Below are 22,146 nucleotides of genomic sequence, written 5' to 3' on the forward strand. Positions count from 1 at the left end.
GTTGCAAACTGGCTCAAGGACAGAACCCACATGGTTAGAATTGCTGAAGCCATGTCAGACTCCAAACCAGTTACAAGTGGCATCCCACAAGGCTCAGTCATGAGACCTCTCTTGTTCGGTATATATTTCTCGGAGGTACAGGCCAACACAGAAGGACTGTGGCTGACCAAGTTCTCAGATGACTGCAAACTGGGCACCATAATCGACTCTCCAGCCGACACAAGCATCCTCCAAAAGGGCCTCACAGAAACAGACAACTGGTGCCAGAGCCATGGCCTCAAGCTAAATGCCAAAAAGTGTATAGTCATCCCCTTTGGCAAAAACAAAGTGCCCACAAATTACCACATAGGTGGTAATCCATTAAGTACAGAAGAAGTAATTAAGGACCTGGGGACCCAAGTTGATAGCAGTCTCTCATTTGACAACCACATGGCCAAAGTGGTTAGAAAAACATTTTATATAGCCCACCTAATCATGAAGGGATTCACATCTAGATCAGGGGAGGTCATCATGCCTCTTTACTCATCCCTCATCAGGTCCATAATTCAGTACAATGCCCCTTTTGGGATGTACCTTACCAGACACCTGCAGCAGCTGGAAAGACCCCAAAAGTATGACTCCAAGTGGATCAAAGGGCTCATACAGATGCCATATGCTGCCTGGTTAAAGAAACTCCAGCTCTACTCAGTGGCATACCGTCTGCTCAGGGGCGATCTGTGCCTGACGTATAAAGCCATGTCCAACCCGGAATTAATGGACATGCTGCACCTCAGAAAATCCAAATCCCATCGAGCTACACGCTCGAGAGACTTGAACCTCAGCACTGAAATAAATAGGACATGCTGGAGGGACAGATTCATAACCCAGAGGCTCCCTTCACTCTGGAATAAAATCCCAGTCCAGGTTAGGCAGAGTCCCTTGTTGACTCTCTTCAAGAGGAATCTTGATGAGTGGATGGGCGATCAAAAGTTTACCCCGGGTATCACTTCTGTGTCACTGTTAGACAGAAGCACAGTATACTAACCTTGAAAAAGGGCATAGCAAAATTAATTTAAAATGGGTGTCGAAAGCCAAACACACTCTGGCTATGCTTATAAATGCCCTAGGCCAGATAGCCTAGTATGAAACTATGAACCTATGTACTGAATGCAATCCTCACACTATGCTTCTGCAGTTCACTGATGTGTGTTCAGTAATGCAAGAAACAAATGATTCCACACACTGACCACTCCACAGATGGCTCTCCAGATGGGGGTTCCCTCACAAACAGAGCACAGTCTTGTCAATTTTAAAACATGCAGCATAGCCAAAACCACACACAACTTGATAAACTGGCAGTAGTCTCAATGAAGCATAGCTACACTTACATGCTATAGCAATGTCTGGTACATCACCCTCTTGTCTTTAGACTATTTTCCACTGTGTATGCTGTTTGCGGAATATCCAGATATCATCTGTGATGCTGTTTACCAAACGCCAGATCCAGGTTCCACTCACAGCGACTGTCATGGGCAAACACCAACATGATGTCCCTAGATATTGTACTGTGTTTCTATGCGATTGGCTATGGGAATGTTACCACAGCTGTTCCACATGCAATCAGCTAGAGGTGGACTGCAATAGGTGCAGAGGTCATCACCTAATCATGACCATCATTTACAAAACACAAGCTGCTGCTGAGCAGGTGTACAACTCCACATCCACCGGAGAGTGTGTGGGAGGGACAGACAGAGGCAAAGTACATCAGAGAAGGGCTTGGAGACAAAAACCTAAGCATCGTCTGTCACACACCTACCAGTACAGGGGTTGAAACCCCTGACTGACTATCCATTACTATTACAAGTGCATGCAGTTACTCCATGTGCCACAAAGCTGACATGTTGGTGTGCTGTAAGAACATATATGTGTGCTGGTAAGTGACATCTGCAACAGAGTAGGTGTAGCACACATGGCTGTCCACATGAATGGATGTCATTGTCAAAACAACCACACTCTCTAAAGGATTCAGACACATTGTTACACTTTGCCAGGCTCACACATACACTTCCTAACTACTTAGTTTGCCACACTGCAGTAATGCACAGGTACTACATGCACCACAGGGGATATCCTGAGGTTCTATGGGCTAGGGCATGTGAACGTGTCTGACATCAGTCGGTATGCCAATGGGAGTTATACTGGGTGTGACTGTGGTTGGGAGCATCATACCGTACACGCAGACACAAGGTGCCAGTACTGACATGCATGTGTGTATTGCTTCATGGGTGTGTACTGGTTGGTTGTGCAAGATGGCTTCACATGGCTGGGTGAGGGGTAATCCTTGGCATCACGCCACCCTACAATGGTGTGCAATGAGGTTCAGGGGTGTAGTGTCTGCAATGTCCCACACAGATGGATATTCTATGAACTGTCCTGTCATCCTGGTTTCCATTGTGTATGGCCATTGCTTTACAATGCATGTCATGTCTGTGTTTGATAGTCCTTGACATGGACATTGCCTGGGATGTGCATGTCCCACAATAATGTACAGTGACATGTACAAGTGTACCTGGTTTAGCTGGCACATGTTGTGTACACAAACTGTTATCAGATATGCCAATACTTGCCTGGTGTGGCAGGAACTACTAATAGAAAGCAGGTTGTCCCTGCACCTGCATTAATAGCATGATACAAGTATTCCCTGGTGTCAGTAGCATCTGTCCATACAGAGCATGTGTGTAAGGCATTGTATGGCCTTTGTGGATCACATTTGATGGCACCACATATGTTGCAGGCATCCAGTGGGGAACATAGTGAAGGCACATTGTCTGCAGTTATGTGCCTATTGTACTTCTGCACATGGTGTCATGCCCACTACAGCCCATTGCAATCACACCATGCCTACTATCTGTCATCAATGTGCAAGGTACTAGCAACATAGCGGGATATTCTAGGCAAGTGTGTTTGTGTTTGACACATGAGTTCAAAACGTATTCTGGGTAATAGTAGGGTTGCATACTTTGTTCACAAGGCCTTTTGCCAGATATAGGGGTATGGCTTGCTGACACAGTCCCTTGGCTGATTGACATCTGTACTCTTCGTGAGGTGGACATTGTGACATATAATACGGACACTTTATAGGAAAACTACAAAAACTGCTCCCCAACATGTCCAGTGGTTAGACACTCGCAGCCACCTCCACACAGGTTCTGACTGTCAAATACAGACACACACACCTGCCATGTCTTGGAATAGAACCCCTACATAACTAGTTTAGCACAATACAGCATGCGCTATGGAGATTACTGGGTTACAGTAGTACCAAAGGTGTATTTCTAGGTGGGTGACATCAGCAAAATTTCCAAAGGTGAGTTTGTGAATTATAAAGAGTGTGCATACTCTAAACAGCATTGTTTCTTTCTCTGGCAGACAGACACACACACACAGTTGGCCTGTCCGTCATTAGATCACCTACCAAACTAGTTTATCACACTACAGCATTACGCAGTTACAGAATGAGCCACAGAGATTATTGAGTTACAGCAGTCCCAGAGGTGTATTCATAAGTGGGTGACATCAACAAGATTACCAAAGAAGGGCATTTCAAGTGTACTTTGAGTTGTACATGTCTATTATCTAAGTGTACCCACTGTGTACTGTCACGAAAGCACATCTACACCCACTTATAACTACCTTATTCAGTCCTAATTGACAGTATCAACAAGGCTTGCAGGACTTGAACCCTGCACCATGCACACTGAAGTCCCTGGACTTACCACTAAGCCACCTGGGTTGTATACATGCTTTATGGATTTTATACTGCACATCTTACTACAGGTATTCCACAGTACTGAAAACAAATGGGGAAGTCACTTTGTGTACATATGTACAATACCCTTGAATATACTGTACTCTGTAAAACAACAAAGGCAAGTCTACATCTGTACAACTGTCATAACTATACACACACACACACACACACACACACACACACACACACACACACACACACACACACACACACACACACACACACACACACACACATATATATATATATATATATATATATATATATATATATATATATGTATATATGTATGCACCTACGGGATGTGTACACACACACACACACACACACACACACATATGTATATATATATATATATATATATATATATATATATATATATATATATACATACATATATATATATATATATATATATATATATATATATATATATATATATATATACACACACACATACATACACATGTCTGAACAACCTTTGTGACACAGAAGGTTTCTAAAGGAACTGACTTGTACACAAAACAAAGGCATCTCTTGTTTTATAACATTTAAATCTTAATCGGTTCCCCAGAGAAGGGATGGTTGTTGTGTATGTGGAGTTTGGGGTGGGGAATGATGGCTAATGTAATCTACCCCGGGATTGTGGAGTTTGGGTGGGGGAATGATGGGTATGGACTTACACCCCGGCGACCACTTCTGTGTCACTGCTCGACAGTGGCACAGGAAAATAACATACCCAACTGTAGTCGTTCTTGACTGTGTATTCTTTACAATTCCTAACTATGTAATACTTTGTAGACACCAGTCACCACAGATGGCTACCATGGTGTGCAGCATGTTAAAAGATATTACACATGTGTATGCCTGGCTACAGGGTAGTCACACACACAAACACACAGACACTTGCCAGTATTGTGCATACACATCTTGCCTATGTAAAGGTAACTAGTACAGTGGTATGCAGTTGGGGTATGTGCCACAGAACACATACAATTACATTTACTCTGATTCCACTTCTGAGCTGGGTGACATCATAGGACTGATTACCTGCAGTGGGGAGGGTGAAGGGGGAAAGGAGAGGTTTAGCAGTTGACAAAGATAAAGGCCAGTGCAAAAGGTGGTATCTCTTTGGAATGCAGCAAAACCCACTGTCATGACAGGATGCAGACACACATACACGCAGCCGCACTCAGCCATTTGTTGATACACACACTCAGGCATTTGCTGACACACACAAACACACGTACACAATTGCCAATGGTGGGATTTGAACTCCTGCCTATCTACAGATCTATTACAGTACTACGCAGTTACGAGATGAGCAACAGAAATTGCACATTCCAAAGCAGTCAGAATGCCCTTCTAAGATTGAGGACAACAACAACGATACTGACTGTCATGATGTACATAGCTGTAAACCTGTGTCTTTAAAGTAGGTGTCCATTACAACCTGTATGCACAAACAAGACACATCATCTTCAGGTAGTACATAGGTAGGCCTGAGAGGTATAGTTGTAGCACAACAGGATAAACTGAACTGGAGTATGCCCATCTGTGGAATGGACAACTACTATCACTATACAGGGTTACAGTGGTCATGCTCATACACATAGAATCGCAGAACTTGTTTGGATGCATTGACTCCATTTACACAAGGTGACAGTGGGCATGCTCATACACTTAGTAGCACAGGGCAGTTTGGGATGCACTATGACTACAACTACACAAGGTTATACTGGGCATGCTCATACACTTAGTAACAAAAGGCTTGTTTGGATGCACTGACTCAAATTACACAAGGAGGCAGTGGGTACGCTCATATACTTAGTAGCACAGGACTGTTTGGGATGCACACCGATTCTAACCAGAGAAGGCCACAGTGTGCATGCCCATACACTTAATGTACAGAACACATTGTAATGGACTCCTATTGTAAACCCACAGTTGTACAGCTATGTACATCTTAACTGTCAGTATATATGCACATCATACTGGTTTACTACCAGATACATGTATGTGGCCCGTAAATGATATATCTGTGTCTGTGCTGTGTAATACACATGCATACATGTACATGAAGTACTGACATATATATGTTAAGTATACACAATCATGCATGTGTGGACGTGGCAGACAATAGGTTAACTGGGACACACAGGTGGATGCTACCTACAACATGTGTCACACACCTTGCTGTCCTGAAAGGCATACATTGATAGCAGGTTGTGGACAGTGGCATTATACATGGAACAGTGGAATGTGAAAGCATAATGTGTGAGACACATTGTGTAATGGTACTGAGGTGCAGGTGTCAAGATGACCTTTCCTGGCTGTGTTAGTAGTTGCCATTATTAGCAAGACTGCTAAACTAAGTATATCTCACATTGGTTATATACACTATGTCTGCTGCTGTCCATCACCTTATATGTGGCATTTGCTACCAAGCACATTACTGCCACTCGCAGTGATGTCATGGTATGAGTGGCAACTGCTAGACCAAAACAATGAGCCAATGTCCTGCTGTTATTATGTGGTTGTCCAGTGTCTGTCATTCCGGGCTGTCATGACTGAACGACAAGCCTTCGACACAGAACACGTGCATCCATTATTCAAGTGAGTGTGGATAATACCTACATCACATTTACCCATATAGTCACATTCCAAGGCAAATGTCCTGCACACAGAAGTAACACCCTGATACCTACAAGACAATTGCATTAGATGCTTATGCTTACCAGTGCTAGATGTGTGGCTTTTGTAATCCATTTGCTCAATGTAGAACCTACAATAGGGAATACTGACATCTGTGCAGTGAGGAATACCTGGCTGAAGGCTCTGTAGTGCACAATTGCACTACCACCCTATAACACAGATTCAGACATGTGGGCCATAACATTGGTATGGACCATTCCCGGTGGTGGTGTCCACATATTCATAAAGGTTACTCACATGTAAAGACCATTACTCCAAAATAACTCATCACAGATGAGTCAGGTACAGGTGACAGTGGCAAACACTGCATTCTAGGATGTATCCTCATATACATTCACCACCTTGTCCACAGACTACCAACACACTTCCATATGTGGTATGACATAGTATGGTAGACCACCAGATAACCTTCAATTGGTGGACTGTACCTAGGCCTATATCAGCTGTGCAAAGTACCCATGTACAGACACAGCTGCATAATGTGTTATGCAATGCAATAATACCAATGTTTGTTACCAGCTCATTTGTACACATACCAGGGTCCCTCGAATGTTGTCAGCATTAACACAGTCGACTGTTGCTGTATACCAGTAAACAATGCCCTTATGGTTGGATATGACCTAACTGTACTTGCCCTGGATATGTACATCCCATACTCATACAGCATAAATGACATTATCATAGCTTTCATTATCCTTTCTACATACAGGTGGCTACAGTCATTACACACATGCACATGACAGATAGTATGCTAGCAGTACATAAGGTTTGATATCTATGTTAACAGAGGTAATATTCCCTCTCTACTGGTCACCCATGACACCTATCATATCATACAACAACTCATGTGGCATGTATGTCATTAGACATGTCCACCTAATGCAATGCCTACAAACATACCCAAATAACAGGATCATAGGACCTACACAAGGCCTGTATTGACAGACTCAGGGAAATCCAGCTCTGCTCTGTATGGTCCTCAGTAGTCACAGGTGATATGTTCATGACATGTACAGCCATGTGTGCCCACAGCTCCTACATATACCCCATGTCAACAATTGCAAGCCATGCATGCTGTGTACTGTCTGGACATTAGCCTTAGTACTACACCAGCCAGTACATGCTGGGGTGAGATGTTTACAAGGTACAGACCTCGCACATGCTTGAATGAGTATACTGACTAGCTCTAACAGACCACATTGCTGGCAGTCTTCCAGTAGACATGAGGTGTGTGTGGCAAATATGATGTGCCCACTGTTGACCATTACAGTGCCCTGGCTTCACCATGGCACTGTCAAGTAATAGTTTGTAGGAGCATGACATGGAATAATGCTGTGTATGTCTTGCTGATACGTGCTGTTGTCATATATGTACACTTGGCTACTCGGTGAAGATGGTTGTGTCCTACCATTACATGAATACAACATACATTATGAGGTAAGGCTCAGCTATGTTTCACACATGGTGGGGGGAAGGTGTGGAATGTATCCTCTTGACCTGCTAGTCCACTTACTGATGTAGACCGCATATGTATACATGTATTGATGTTTGTTTAGATTCCATGCGTGTGCAGTGTCTGATGTTTGAAGCTGACTGTTGTCTTAGTACATCATGCTGTTGCAATACAGCCTCAACATTGCCAACTGTATATGGTTATATGCTCAAAGTACAGTAAGCTGTACATGAGGTATGGACAGATGTTTGGACATGACTACTAAGTGGTGGTGCTACTTTGCAGATGAATGATTACTGAGGACAGTTCACTGGTGTGTTACAATCATTCCTACAATAACCTGTGTAACTTCTAAGGTCTGGGTTTGTTAATTGAAGTGGAAGACAGACAATGTAGAATGCAGAAAGGGTGACACTGAAGGCAAACTTCTTGACACCTGTAACATTAATACCTCCCCTGTGCATATATTGTCCATATTTCAGCACAGTTGGCAAAGGAAAGAGTCACTACACTCTGTAGCGAATGCGATAGTGCTGTACTTCTGTAATACCTATCATGAGATAGGCAGGTGTTTGATTCACAGTACTGGTACATGTGTGTGTGTGTGTGTGTGTGTGTGTGTGTGTGTGTGTGTGTGTGTGTGTGTGTGTGTGTGTGTGTGTGTGTGTGTGTGTGTGTGTGTGTGTGTGTGTGTGTGTGTGTCCATATATGTGACGTATGGTTGGGAATACATCCCACATGTTTTTCACTCTCCTAAATACTGTTGTTGACACCAGTACAGAGTGAAGTGTAGAAAAAAAGGCATAGGCAGGTGGTTGAACCTCACACATGTCAAGTGTCTGTATGTGTGTGACATAGGTGTATATCTTTGTGAATGTCACAGTGTGTGTGTGTGTGTGTGTGTGTGTGTGTGTGTGTGTGTGTGTGTGTGCGTGTGTGTGTGTGTGTGTGTGTGGCTGTCTGTGTGTATGGCTATCAGGTCCCTGGAATGAGGCTGTATTTTACCATAGTGAAATGTTAATGCCTCCTCCCCCCATCCACTCAATGCAATCTTGTATCCCTGTTGATATCATCAATCTTAGATGGACATTCTAACCCCCTGTTAACATGTACACCCTGGGGTGCGACTTTTTGTTACATACCCTACTGATGAACTCACCTCCCCACATACACTCACTGCACTGTAGTATCCCTGTTGATGTCCTCGATCTTAGGCCATTCCGACTACCTGTACATGTGTAATCTCTGTGGCGCATCTTGTAATTGCATAGTACTATAATGATGATTTGCACACAGGCAGGGTTTCTCATCCGAACACTGGCAACTGTGTGTGTGTGTGTGTGTGTGTGTGTGTGTGTGTGTGTGTGTGTGTGTGTGTGTGTGTGTGTGTGTGCACATGTCAGAGTGTGTGTTACTATGTCTGTGAATCCATGAGAGTGTGGGTGTGTCTGTGTTTGCATCCTGTCATGGCAGGGGGTATTACTGCTTCCCAATGAGAAGCCGCTATTTCCACTGGCCTTTACCCTTGTCATCCACTATACCACTCTTTTACCTCCTTCCCGCTCCAGGAACTATACCTGTGATGTCACCCGGATGTGATGGCTCTGAATGCAGTAGCTTACTACACAGCTATCATGCTCTTGGGTCATTAGAACAGTAAACATAATTGAAACATGTGAGGTTATAACTGTGTTGTGGAAGCTACAAAGTGCATGCAGGTATTGTCATACAAACCTGTGAGTAGTCAACATGTACATATGGGACACTAACTGCAAACACTGACATCCCCCGTCACATGCAATTACATCTGAAAGAGGAAGGCAAAACATCAAGATCAACATGCTGTTAGTGTTCTTACACATGATGGATACTTTCAAATGTACAAAATGCATTCTAAAACTAATACATGTTATGTCTGCTGCCTGTCAACACTACTCAACAATATTAATCTACAATTGTTTACCTAGTATGTTTACCCTGTGCATCAGACCACATGAGCATGTCCCTGCACCGATGGTGTGAATGACAGGGATGTGGAACAGGCATCATCATATGCACAGGCTGATAATGTTTGCCAGAGGCCTAGGCTGCGCCATTGGATGAAATCATGTGTGTGTGTTAGGGCCCGTGATATCATTGGGTGTGTGAATGTTATGAATGTGTGTGTTGAGGTGCACTACATGTGTTTCCGGTGTGTGTTTATGCATGCACATAGGTCTGGCATGTGGCTGGCCTACACAGGGGTATTATTAACAGCTGCAGACTGTACAAGGCAGGTTTAACAGTTCATTGTGTCCGGCCACAGCCAAGTGACCTGTGCCTGCCAGGGGTTGGATGGGCACTACCAGGTAGATGTCCAGATTAGGTACTGTCTGATGACACATGTCCAATGGAATCTTGTCCCTGTTGGGACCATCCAGGACCATGTGCACATAGCCTGCTGTGTCCTGGTGTGGACTGCACAGCACCAACTATACTGCTGCTGCTACCGCCACTATGGGAGCAAGCATGAGCAGTAGCATGTTCATGTAGACCTTCAAAAGGTGATATAGTTGACCTACGTCCACATGCCTGATGCCTCATTCCCACCAGATGTTCCAGCACAGACATTCCATGCTCGAGGATTGTCATACCAAGGTCAAGGATTCCCACCATGTCACCCAATCGTCTATCCAAAACATCTGCAAGATGATGGTGAGCATTTGCAATTGCCTGGATATTGTCAGTTAATGAATGTACAGCAGACCTCTGAAGCCTCAGACCTTCTTTGTTGTGCCATTCAGCATGTGCCTGTGCCTCCATTACAGCCCAAAACATGCATCTGGTGACTCCAGCTGATGTGCTTTGTCTCACAGGGGCATGTTGGCAAGTGGTCCTCCTACAAGCAGAACTGGGCACATGCCTGTGTGAGACATCACCAGTCAGTTGACTGGGATCATGGTGTGCAGGCACACTTTCCATAGTCACCCCACTTCCCTTTTCCATGCTACCACCCGCCAACTGTTCTTCCTCTATAGCCAGTGGTGATGGGGTATGTGTAGGCAGGGGAGCTGTGTGCGAGGATGAGGGGGATACAGGTGGAATGGCAACAAATGGCACAGATTCATCCCCTGACAACCCTGCCTCTGCTTCAATCATACTTTCATCATCACTGCTAGATTCTGTGGGGACACTAACATCAGGTGGGCAGCAGGAGGGCAACACACCTACATCAACACCTGTGAGGGAAAGACAAGAACTGTACATTACAAGTTTTACCACACAGACATACAGACACAGACACACACAGATGCACACAAACACATGCTATGACACCCAACGGCATGCAACATGCAGGTGATATGGCAGATGACATTCAGCTTAGACAGTTATAGTGGTAGTTATCATACATCCCTGAGTTGCACACAACAGCATGCATGTGTTATAGCAGATGGTGTGCACCTTGCACAATTATAGTGGTGGTTAGCATACATACCTGTATTGCACCATTTGTGTTAGTAGCTTATGCCCCATACCTGCAACACAATGCATGCACTATGCACCATTGCACCACACTGCCATGGTGTATGCAACATACACCACATGTTAACATACCATTGCTGACCTTTGTACATCTGCCACTGATGCTTTGTGTTGGCCACTGCCCCTATGTGTGAGGACATGAGCAGATGGGTATGTCAACTTAATACTATGTTTGCCTGAGCCCTAGCTTGCATATCTCCCCCAAAGCAGTGCATGTCTGTTCAACATTATTCTGCCTACCCCAGAGCTGAGTCTACAGACATTGTGCATGTGGCTGTACACACATGTTTGACATGGTTGTCCCTACTTTGCAATGGTGCCACAGACCAGCACAGGTTTACAGTACACTGACCTGATGTGTGGCATATGACCTTCCCAATCACATGTAGTATGACATGTCTTCTGCTGACGTGTTGAATGATATGCATACATGTGTAACACAATGGTGTCCTTTCCAATCTACAGTACGGTAATGATATCCCAATGCACAGACGTATTATACTAACATGGACCTTAAGCTGACACAATGTTGTCTGTCCACCTTACAAATATGCAGCGACATACTGCACATTGAGCTGATGTGCCTAGCCATTGCAGACCATCATGTGGCTTCACTATTGCTATACAGTGTGAGTTACTGACACAGTTCATAGCCATGACTGTGTTCACATTACAATACATATCTAATGTGGAATGTGACCCACATCACTGAGGTGTATACACATTAAACCCTAATATGGAATGTGTGACACAAGTCACAGAAGGGTATATGGATGACACCCCTGTACATCTGCAACCATATTACTGATGCCTGGCAACTATGCCCACACATGGCTAACCTAGCAGTACTCTATGTCCCACATGCCATCTGTGTACCTCACACACATGAGGAGTAGGCATGATTGTGATGTCTGACATCAGCAAGGTGAATGTACTGTATCTGTGGCCTGATGAGGTTGTATGTGGATGTTGTGCAACACATGTATGTATTTGGAAACTGTATAGGTGAATGCTTTCATGTCATGACACACTCACGATGTTCAAGACATGTTATGTGGTGGTTTCATGTTATGCCTACACAAGCTGTGCACAGGCCTGTATGATGTTAAGTGTTTCACATCTGCAATATCACCATTACACAACATCCATAGTCATATTGTGTTGAGCCAATGTACAACAGGGTGTACACTCATGTACATCACTTCTACTGTGTGTGTTGCTTCATGTCTCTGGCCATCCTGCATGGCCATGTGTACACATGTTCTGTCCAATGGTTGTGATTGCCATCTATTTCACATGTCAGTGTTATCCCATATGACAATATGCTCCACTGAGGACAGGGTTATGCAGACAAAGGGTGGTATTTATGGGATGTGAGACATCATGTTTTGCAGGATAGTTGAGCAGTGTTGCAGTCAGCCCACTACATGTCATGGACATGTCAGATAGCACATGACATTGTGTGACATTCATAGCAAGGGTATGATCAACAAGGTTGTATCCTGTGTGCTGGTCATACTCCAGGTCCATCACATTTAGAGTGTGTGCACACATATGCTCTCTGTACAGTACTGTTTGTATTCCCAACATGTGTAATGTTGATATGTAGTACCTGTCCCTACAGTGAAAGACATTTCCACCATTGTATTCACAGTTGTCCACACATCTGGCAATGACAGTTTGGAAGGTTTAGTGTAGGTGTTTCATATAGTCTTCAATTGTTTCACATGGGTAGCCACTGTGATGCATTGCAGGTCTGACCATTGTCTATTAACAGGACCACCATACATTATGTGTACGTGTGTTATGGCAGATAGCATGCAATTAATATGATATGTGCATCTTCAAGCATGGTAAATAATAACAATTTCACCTGACACAGGCTGCTGTCACTGCAAAATGCCAGAGGTACCTAAACAGGAGTGTCACAGCAGTAAAATCATTATCCACACCTGTGTGATAGCTACAGGGTGCAATGTCCATGTTAGCACATAACCAGTACAATACACTATACTATGGAGTATGCACATCTGTGCATACATAGAGTAGCAGACTATAATATGTGGCATGTGTGCATACATGCCTTGCATATGATGTTACATTACATATTGGGCAGTAACACATGTAACTATGTGAAATATAGTGCAGTACTGACTTACCAGGCAACTCCAGGCTCGGTGGTTGAGAGACACCCACCTCTACAATACCAGCTTAAGCTTGTGGATGGAGGTCTGCAGGTGTCCCCAGGTTGGCCAGTAGACTCCTCGGTACGTGTGAGTGGGGCTGGGTGAAAGGCCCACCACCTGTTGCACCTTGTTCCCTGGCGGTTGCATTAGCATGCTGTTTCACCCATTTTATGAGGTCGTTGCAGTGTTGGCGCATCTGCTGATAGGTGCGATTGTGACCACCAACATCATTTACTCTCATGCGGAGTTCCGCCCACAGGGCATCCTGCTGCTGTGCATCCTGTGGCACATGGCTGAAGAGTGTTGAATGGTTGTCAAGGAGGTATGGGATGAGGATCTCATCCTCCAAGCGTGTGTACTCTGGCAGCCTGCTACCTGGCATACCTGGAAGACATAATGATGGAGACAGGTCACAGTAACTCACAGAGAAGTACAGAAGTACAGCTGAACATACATGTGTATCACATTTATTAAGATTACAAATAAGTCTTGGCAAATCTACATGACACTAACACTGCTGACATGTTTAAGTCACACACATTTGACACTTACTGGTGATGTGATGTTATCACCATATATGTTTGTGTCATGTGATGACATTGCTCATACTCCATGTGGATGTTGTCTTGATGTGGGCCTGTCTGTTTGCCTGTACTAGTGTCTTTACCTATCAGCACATGCCTGGATGTGTTCACATTAATGCACTCGACCTTAATGCAGTGTATATGTCACATATATAGTCATACATAGCCTTTAGAGACGTGACCTGTGACCCTGCAGACTTCCTCACAGAATGTTTTACATGTATGTTTTTTTCCATATACATCTACATGGCATTGTGCAGCTGTGTAGCATCCTGCCATGTATTGCCTGTGTTGCACATGTGAAACACATGGGACAGTAGCTAGCCTGATGATATTTGCAGGGTTGGATATCAACTATAGCATGTATGGTCATAGTGAACTTGTAGGCTATATGCTCTGGGCAATTTATGAGCATAGGCAGACAGGTTACCTAGCTGTAGGCAACAGACTGGTAAGTTTCAGTAGCAGTGCCACAGAACTGATCCACAGGGTTACTGATATATTTGACATGCGGTCACCACACCATGTCACAGAGAGGGGAGATGTGCAGCTTTGCTGGACAGGGATGCATAGTGTGGCAAGAGTATGTTAAGTGTATGGGACAGAGATCTGTCAGACATGTTGTGATCCTTGTATTAGAAAGGTGGATGTCCATGAAGTATGTGTTTATTTGGGATCATGATGTGTTAAGTGTAGCATGTCCAACATCTCTGGGTTGAACATGGCTTTTTTCAGGATAGGCTGCATGCTACATAGTGGAGCTAGGGATTGGAAAGGGCAGTGAAGGCCATCTACACATGGGCAATAACCCTTAAAGGAAATATGTGATCTATTATGGGTCACATGAGTGTTGAGTATGGCTGAAAAATTATCTCTATATTCATAGATGGCACCCTGTCATGATTAGGGGTGCCACATACGACAACCTGACTGATGTGGTGAAGTAACTATCAAAGGAAAGACTACTGTCCAGCTGCATCCCATACACACACAGTTGCCATTACGTTGACCGCTGCCTAGGTGGTAGTTCATGGGTACAGGGTTTTTAACATAGGGGAAGACAATGCAATACTTAGCTGTCAGATTGTGGCCATACATCACACACCACACATCTGACACACAAAGGCCCTTTTGTATGTTGAATGCAGCACACATTGAGTCAACTATTGCTCCTAGTTCATAGTCATTTGCAAACATCAATAGGCAGATGCCTTCTGTGTTAGTCTGTGGGGTATAGATACCAAAGAGGGGGAGTACCAGGAATGAACCCTGTGTTACTGTGGCTGGCACTGGTTTGATGTGTGTGTATTAGTCAGACACCTTCTGTAGTCTTGGTTCTGCCAGCAGTTCAGTTGCCATCCACTCCTGTGACATAGGAATATACACCTAGTTTACTGAGTGTAGCTGGAACACAGTATGGGTGATGGTGTCCTAAGACCTGACAAGGTCATGATATGCTGTGTGAATCAACCTTACTGTCATCTACATCTGTACTGAGTACATCAAATACATTGATCACGGATCATGGCCTTACAGAACAGACTCAGCAGAGTAGTAGTGCATTATTTCCCATTATCAATGGTGTCTCCCCCTTTGTGGAGTGTGATAACTTTTGCTGTGCACCATTCAGTGTGTACACAGCCTGACATGGAGCTATGACTGAACATGACATGTATGTGGAGAGCTGATTGTTCTTACATTTATGTAGGATATACCCTGAGATGTTGACAGGTCCCATGAAAGCTGTATGTATTGCTTTAGACAGTGCAGCTTGTACCTGCATAGTTGTTATTACAGGGGCTCTGTAGTGTACATGGATATATAACTATGTGTACCTGTTGGGGAGGTAGGTGGGAGTGGGTTTAGGTTCTCCAAGACCCTATCTAGATGAGCAGGTGCTATTTCTGTAGGTGCAGTACTTCCCATGCCATACTGCTGTGCAGCACAGCAGGTCTTGTCGTTGCCATTATGATTAATGACACAGCTATAGAATGCTCTGTGGTTGGCCTCATACTATGTGGCTGATTAGTTTCACAGTAGTTTGTGTGGTTTTATATGTTGTATTTGCATCTTACTGAGGCTGACCAGGGATCACCTACACTCATGTTTGTTCACTCTTGCAACTGTTACTACCTTCTCTGGTACAGTTTAAAGCATGGTACCAACAGTTTGCCTTCTTGTTTGTGTTTGGTTGAATCTTGGTTCTGTTTCAGTGGCACAATCACTGCACGTATGTGACTGCTTAAGGTTCATTTGTATAGGATTCAGCATTTGCACATGCATTGTCCATCTGCATGGGTACCATGAAAGTCACCACTTTGCTCTTAGGAAGCATAACATTGGCATTGCAGACTGACTATGTGTAGCATACTGTTAGCCCTGTCTGTGTGATTATTGTGATCCATGTCATTGGGGTTGATGGAATCCAACATGCATTGAGCACAGTTGTTGGTACATGAGGAGTCTTCCCAGTTCATAATGGAATAGTTGAGAGTAACCATTATTATGGTTTTCTGTCTCAAACCTAATCTTCCCCATTACAGCACATTATGACAGTCAGGAAATCCGCGGCATGGTGGGTGATCTGTCACAAGGTCCAATTTGATTCCACTTTGGCACAAAAGTAGTTGCTCAGCATAATGCATCTGAAGTTATGCAAGTGCAACTAGTGTGGGGGGTGTACATATCCTTCAGGAATATGGACACACATGCAGCCCATGGGTCCCAATAAAGGATAATGGGCAAGAGGTGAGGAATGTGTTATAACATGGTCATGCAAGTGTGCTCTCCGGAGAGTTGAAACGTCTCAGCCACTGCACAGATATGTTCTCCATGTTAGGGATTGACATATGTGTGTCCATATAGTGTTCCTGACATGTATCATTGTGTAGCGAGACCCACAGTTTATTGCTTGGCTGTCCCTGTAAAAGCAGTGGACCTTCACTTGAACTGGGCATGATGAAGGTACTATAGGGGAAGCATGGGCCCTAGGCAGTATCCAGATTCCCAGGGGTGACAGGTGCAGGCCCTGTCTGGCAAAGCATCATGGTCTGTCAACCATGTTATCCCAGGCAGACAGATACTGGATACCCTTTGACTTGCACCACTACATTAGACAATTGTGGAATACAATCCTTTTGTCGCTGTACTGCAGTATAATTCTGCCCAATGGCAGAATGCTACCCAGGCCTTGGGACATACCTGCATGGGCTACAAGACCTGACAGTTCCTACATGTGTTTCCATGCAGTCAAGGCTACTGCATCACAGGTCCTGCACAAACCTGGGAGGAAACTCCCAGATATGCTCAGAATTAGTTCAAAATGATATAAAAATCACTGAACCAACAGACATTGCCAACATACTGGCTGACAGGTTCAGTGCAAATCCCCCCTCCCCCAAAAGGTGATATCTATCCCAGCGGATTGTAGCCTCCCACACATCTCAAATGCTCAGGTGAAAACTGCTCTCTCCAAGGCAAAAAACACAGCATCTATGGGACCAGATGGTGTCCCCAGTTGTGTGCTCCACAAACTCAATGAGGAATTAAACCCGCTGTTAGGGCAGCTGTTTAATCTTAGCCTCACCTCAGGATACGTACCCAAGGAGTGGCGTACGGCAACTGTGGTCCCACTTCACAAAGGCGGTGCCTCCACTGACCCTGGAAATTACCGCCCCATCAGCTTGACAAGCCTAGTCTGCAAAGCTATGGAGAGGATCATAATGGAACTCATAAATAAAGACATAGGGGACCTTACAGACATTGGATCCAACCCAGTTTGGCTTTGTCAAGGGCAGATCATGCCTTTTAAACTTGGTTGATTTTTTTGAAACAGTCACCAAGGCCATTGATGATGGCAAGGCAGTCCACACAGCTTTACCTTGACCTTGCAAAAGCTTTCGACACAATACCCCATTCGGGTATCATAGAAAAACTCACCAACTTAAATGTAAACCCATACGTCACAAGATGGGTTGCAAACTGGCTAAGTGACAGAACCCACAGGGTCAGAGTGGCTGGCGCCATGTCAGACTCCAAGCCGGTCACAAGTGGTGTCCCACAAGGCTCAGTCCTGGGCCCTCTCTTGTTCGGCATCTACTTTTCAGAAGTACAGGCAAACACAGGAGGATTATGGCTGACAAAGTTTGCAGATGACTGCAAATTTGGCGCCATAGTTGAAAACACATCAGACACAGATATCCTCCAGAAGGGTTTCATAGAAACGGAAAACTGGTGCCAAAGCCATGGCCTAAAGTTAAACGCCAAAAAATGCATAGTCATACCCTTCGGGAAAAACAAGGTTACCCCTAGCTACCATATAGGTGGCAATCCACTAAGCACAGAAGAGATTATCAGAGATCTGGGGACCCAGGTTGACAGTAACCTTTCATTTGATACCCACGTTGCCAAGGTAGTTAGGAAAACCTTCTACATTGCCCACCTGATCATGAAGGGATTCACATCTAGATCAAGGGAGGTCATTGTTCCCCTGTACTCATCACTCATCAGACCAATGATTGAGTGCAATGCCCCATTTGGAATGTATCTTACCCGACACCTGCAGCAATTGGAAAGGCCCCAAATGTTCCTCACCAAAAGGATAAAGGGTCTCAAAAATATGTCTTATGCTGCCCGACTGAAGGAACTCCAGCTCTATTCAGTCGCATACCATCTGCTCAGAGGTGACCTGTGCCTAACGTACAAGGCCATGTCTAACCCAGAATTAATGGACATGCTCCACCTCAAAAAAAATCTAAATCCATAAGAAATACAAGAGGAAGAGACTTAAACCTTAACACAGTTATAAATAGGACATGCTGGAGGGACAGATTCATCACCCAGAGATTCCCTATGCTGTGGAACAAAATCCCGGTACATGTGAGGCAGAGCACCTCGCTGGCCCTGTTCAAGAGAAATCTTGATCAATGGATGGGAGATCGCAGGTTTACCCCGGGGATCACCTCAGTGTCACTGCTGGACAGAGGCACGGTAAACTAATGGGCATAGTACCTTTCAAACTTAAGGGGTGGTGAAAGCCACATAACTTTGGGCTAGGCTTATAAATGCCCTAGGGCAGATAGCCTAGTATAAACCTATGAACCTATGAACAACATGGAATATACCAGAGCCATGTGTATAGTTCAAAAGGTGGTCTGAGTGTATGGGTATGTGGTTAATCATGGCAGACAGGCAGCTGACAGTAAGTATGCCCCCGTATACGTTTGTGTGTAACATAGTGCTAGAGTTTGCATTCACAAATGAGTACTGTTTGGCATGTTTCCGGCCACGAGTTCTGAGGTGTGGCACAATTAAGCACGCTATGTCAAACAGTTTGTGTATTTTGTGGTCTGTCTCTATCAGTTTGGGATGTCACTTGTTTGGCCAGATACTTGGAAGTGTCTGTGAATGTGTGTGACTTCTGGTAGCATGTGTGGGTGTCCTTACTGTGTTCTGGTAAGGGTATGTGTTGGTTGTGATGATGAGATGCATGTGTTAACCTACACCTCATGACTGTCCAGTCCAGTCATGGCTGTAGACTGGACTGCCTTCCAGCTTACCCTGACAATGTGTTGGGTGTGGTGTTAGGTGGGTTTGGTAGTGCACATGGCATAGAGATTACTTTCCCCCAGGGTGGCCCATACACAAAGCTGACATTAGTAAACACCAGTAGCTGACTAGTGGACATGCCTGTATGAGCATTTTGCACTACAAGTACCAAGTACTGTATTTAGTTCACTTATTGCTTATGAAGATGTTTTAGACAGTGATGGTCACATGTAAATATGTGTGTTATGGACGTGACAACACTGGCTATTATGGAAACATTGTAGCTACCTTTAGCAGCAATCCTCCTCTGAGGAGCACATCACATCCTGATAGTTGATTACAGATGATGCAAGTGTCTAGAGGTCTGTGTCCTTTTTTGGGTATATACTCACATATCCACCAGGACCATGAGCTCTGTTGGGCACAGACTCCCACTCCCCAAACAAAGTCATGTATTAATAGACTCTGATGCCACTATCAACATGATCAGGATATAATCAGATAGTGTAAGCCATAACCTATGAAGTGGCTATTACACATGGGCAGCAGTCTCCTACATCTTACACTCCTACTGCAAATGTTACACTGGAGTTAAAGATGATATGCAACCTGTTTCATTACCAGTACTGTGCACTACTTTACATACAGTATGTGCAAGTGGCTGTTAGGTTAGCAATGAGAGGTTAGGCTACATAAACCTGGTAGTTCAACCAGTGTGTCTCTTCTCTCAATATCCGCTCTATGTAGGTGTGCACATAGCCATTTGGCCCAGCCCTGTAACAAGAGTCACTACACATTTGCATAACATGTACACATGCACAGCTGTTATTGCTTGCAAACGATACTAGAGAGGTGGATATTACATGTGTTATGTGCATGGATAGTTAGCTAGCTCTTCCAATTATTTTTTGCTATCATGCTGCTAAACTGTCAGATGAATACAAGTGATATGTATCCTGTTACTGAGTTATTTTAATCGCCAATAGACATAACTACTGTTTGCGTAACATAACAGAAATGCTATTTTGAATGGAATACAGATCTGCCTAAAATACTGTGCATTACAGTTATTGGCACAATATTCCACAATGCAAACCATATTTGCACACTAAGCCCACCTTTGACATGTTCATCTTACTTATACACCCATACATACATCGACTGTTACAATATATCGACATATACTATCCCCTGTTATAGCACATACTTGTTGGACCAATTCTGGCACTGACAGTGGCTGAAAGTGAATTGGTGAGTTCCAAACCCATATCATCCCTTGTGGTGTATGAGGAGTTTGCCTCGTGACCTACAGCAGCACACACATAAAATAATACAAGCATTACTACTGCTCAACAATATATCGCTACAAGATAGCTATTTCCACTATATGCATTGATTACACTGTATTTCTTACAGAACAGGTACTACATACACAGACATACTACATGTTATACGTACCTTCATAGTAATTGGAGATGTTATTGACTGGTATAATACTCATTTTTGGTTTGTCTTTCATTGTTTTGTACTGTCCTACAGGTAGATACAGATGGTTTGAATGTGCGACGAGGCAACCTGTTATAGTTACAGTATAGTGAGTACAGGAGTGGGTGAGGGTGGTATGTGGATATCTAGCTTGATGAGTTTATGTTCTGATCTGACCAATGAGGAATTTACCACAGGTTTAGAGCATTTATCCCCCCTGTTGGTGATAACCAGGTCCAGTATATTGTTACCTCTTGTGGGGGTGCTAATAAGCTGGTCCAGGGCATTTGAGTTTATATATTTGAGGAAGCACTGAGCAAAGGTATTAGTGCTTCTGTAGTTTTCCCAGTTAATGTTTGGGTAATTGAAATCACCCAGTATAAGGGTGTTCGGTTGGACCTTCATGTTTTCCTGTATCTCAAGGAACAAGGAGTGGGTGTCTTGGGTCAGGGATGGTGAGCTGTAGCAAGCTACAATCTGAATTGCAGTTTTGCCCATTGTAAGTTGCACTTGGATGATCTCCGAGGCATCATACTTTGCAGCCAGTCTGGAGGTGTGATTATCCTTGATGAATATGGATACACCTCCTCCCTTTGTATTTTGGTCTGGGTTTTGTGGCCGAGATGTGTGATATGAGTTGTAACCTGGTATCGCTGGGGTGATCTCTTGAGCCTTGAACCAGGTCTCCATTACTGCACAAATACCGATGCTCTTCATATTGAGGAGTGCCTCGACAGAATGCATTTTGAGGTTTAAACTCCTAGCACTGAGCAGCATGACCCTCACTTTTTTGTTGCCGGTACTTTTATTTTATTTATCTATTTTATTTTACATTTGTTGACCGGGCTAGTCCAGCTGGACGTA

The sequence above is a fragment of the Protopterus annectens genome, chromosome 3.part1 (genome assembly GCF_019279795.1).
Source record: "Protopterus annectens isolate FY-2018-M chromosome 3.part1, PAN1.0, whole genome shotgun sequence".
NCBI classification, from domain to species: domain Eukaryota; kingdom Metazoa; phylum Chordata; order Ceratodontiformes; family Protopteridae; genus Protopterus; species Protopterus annectens.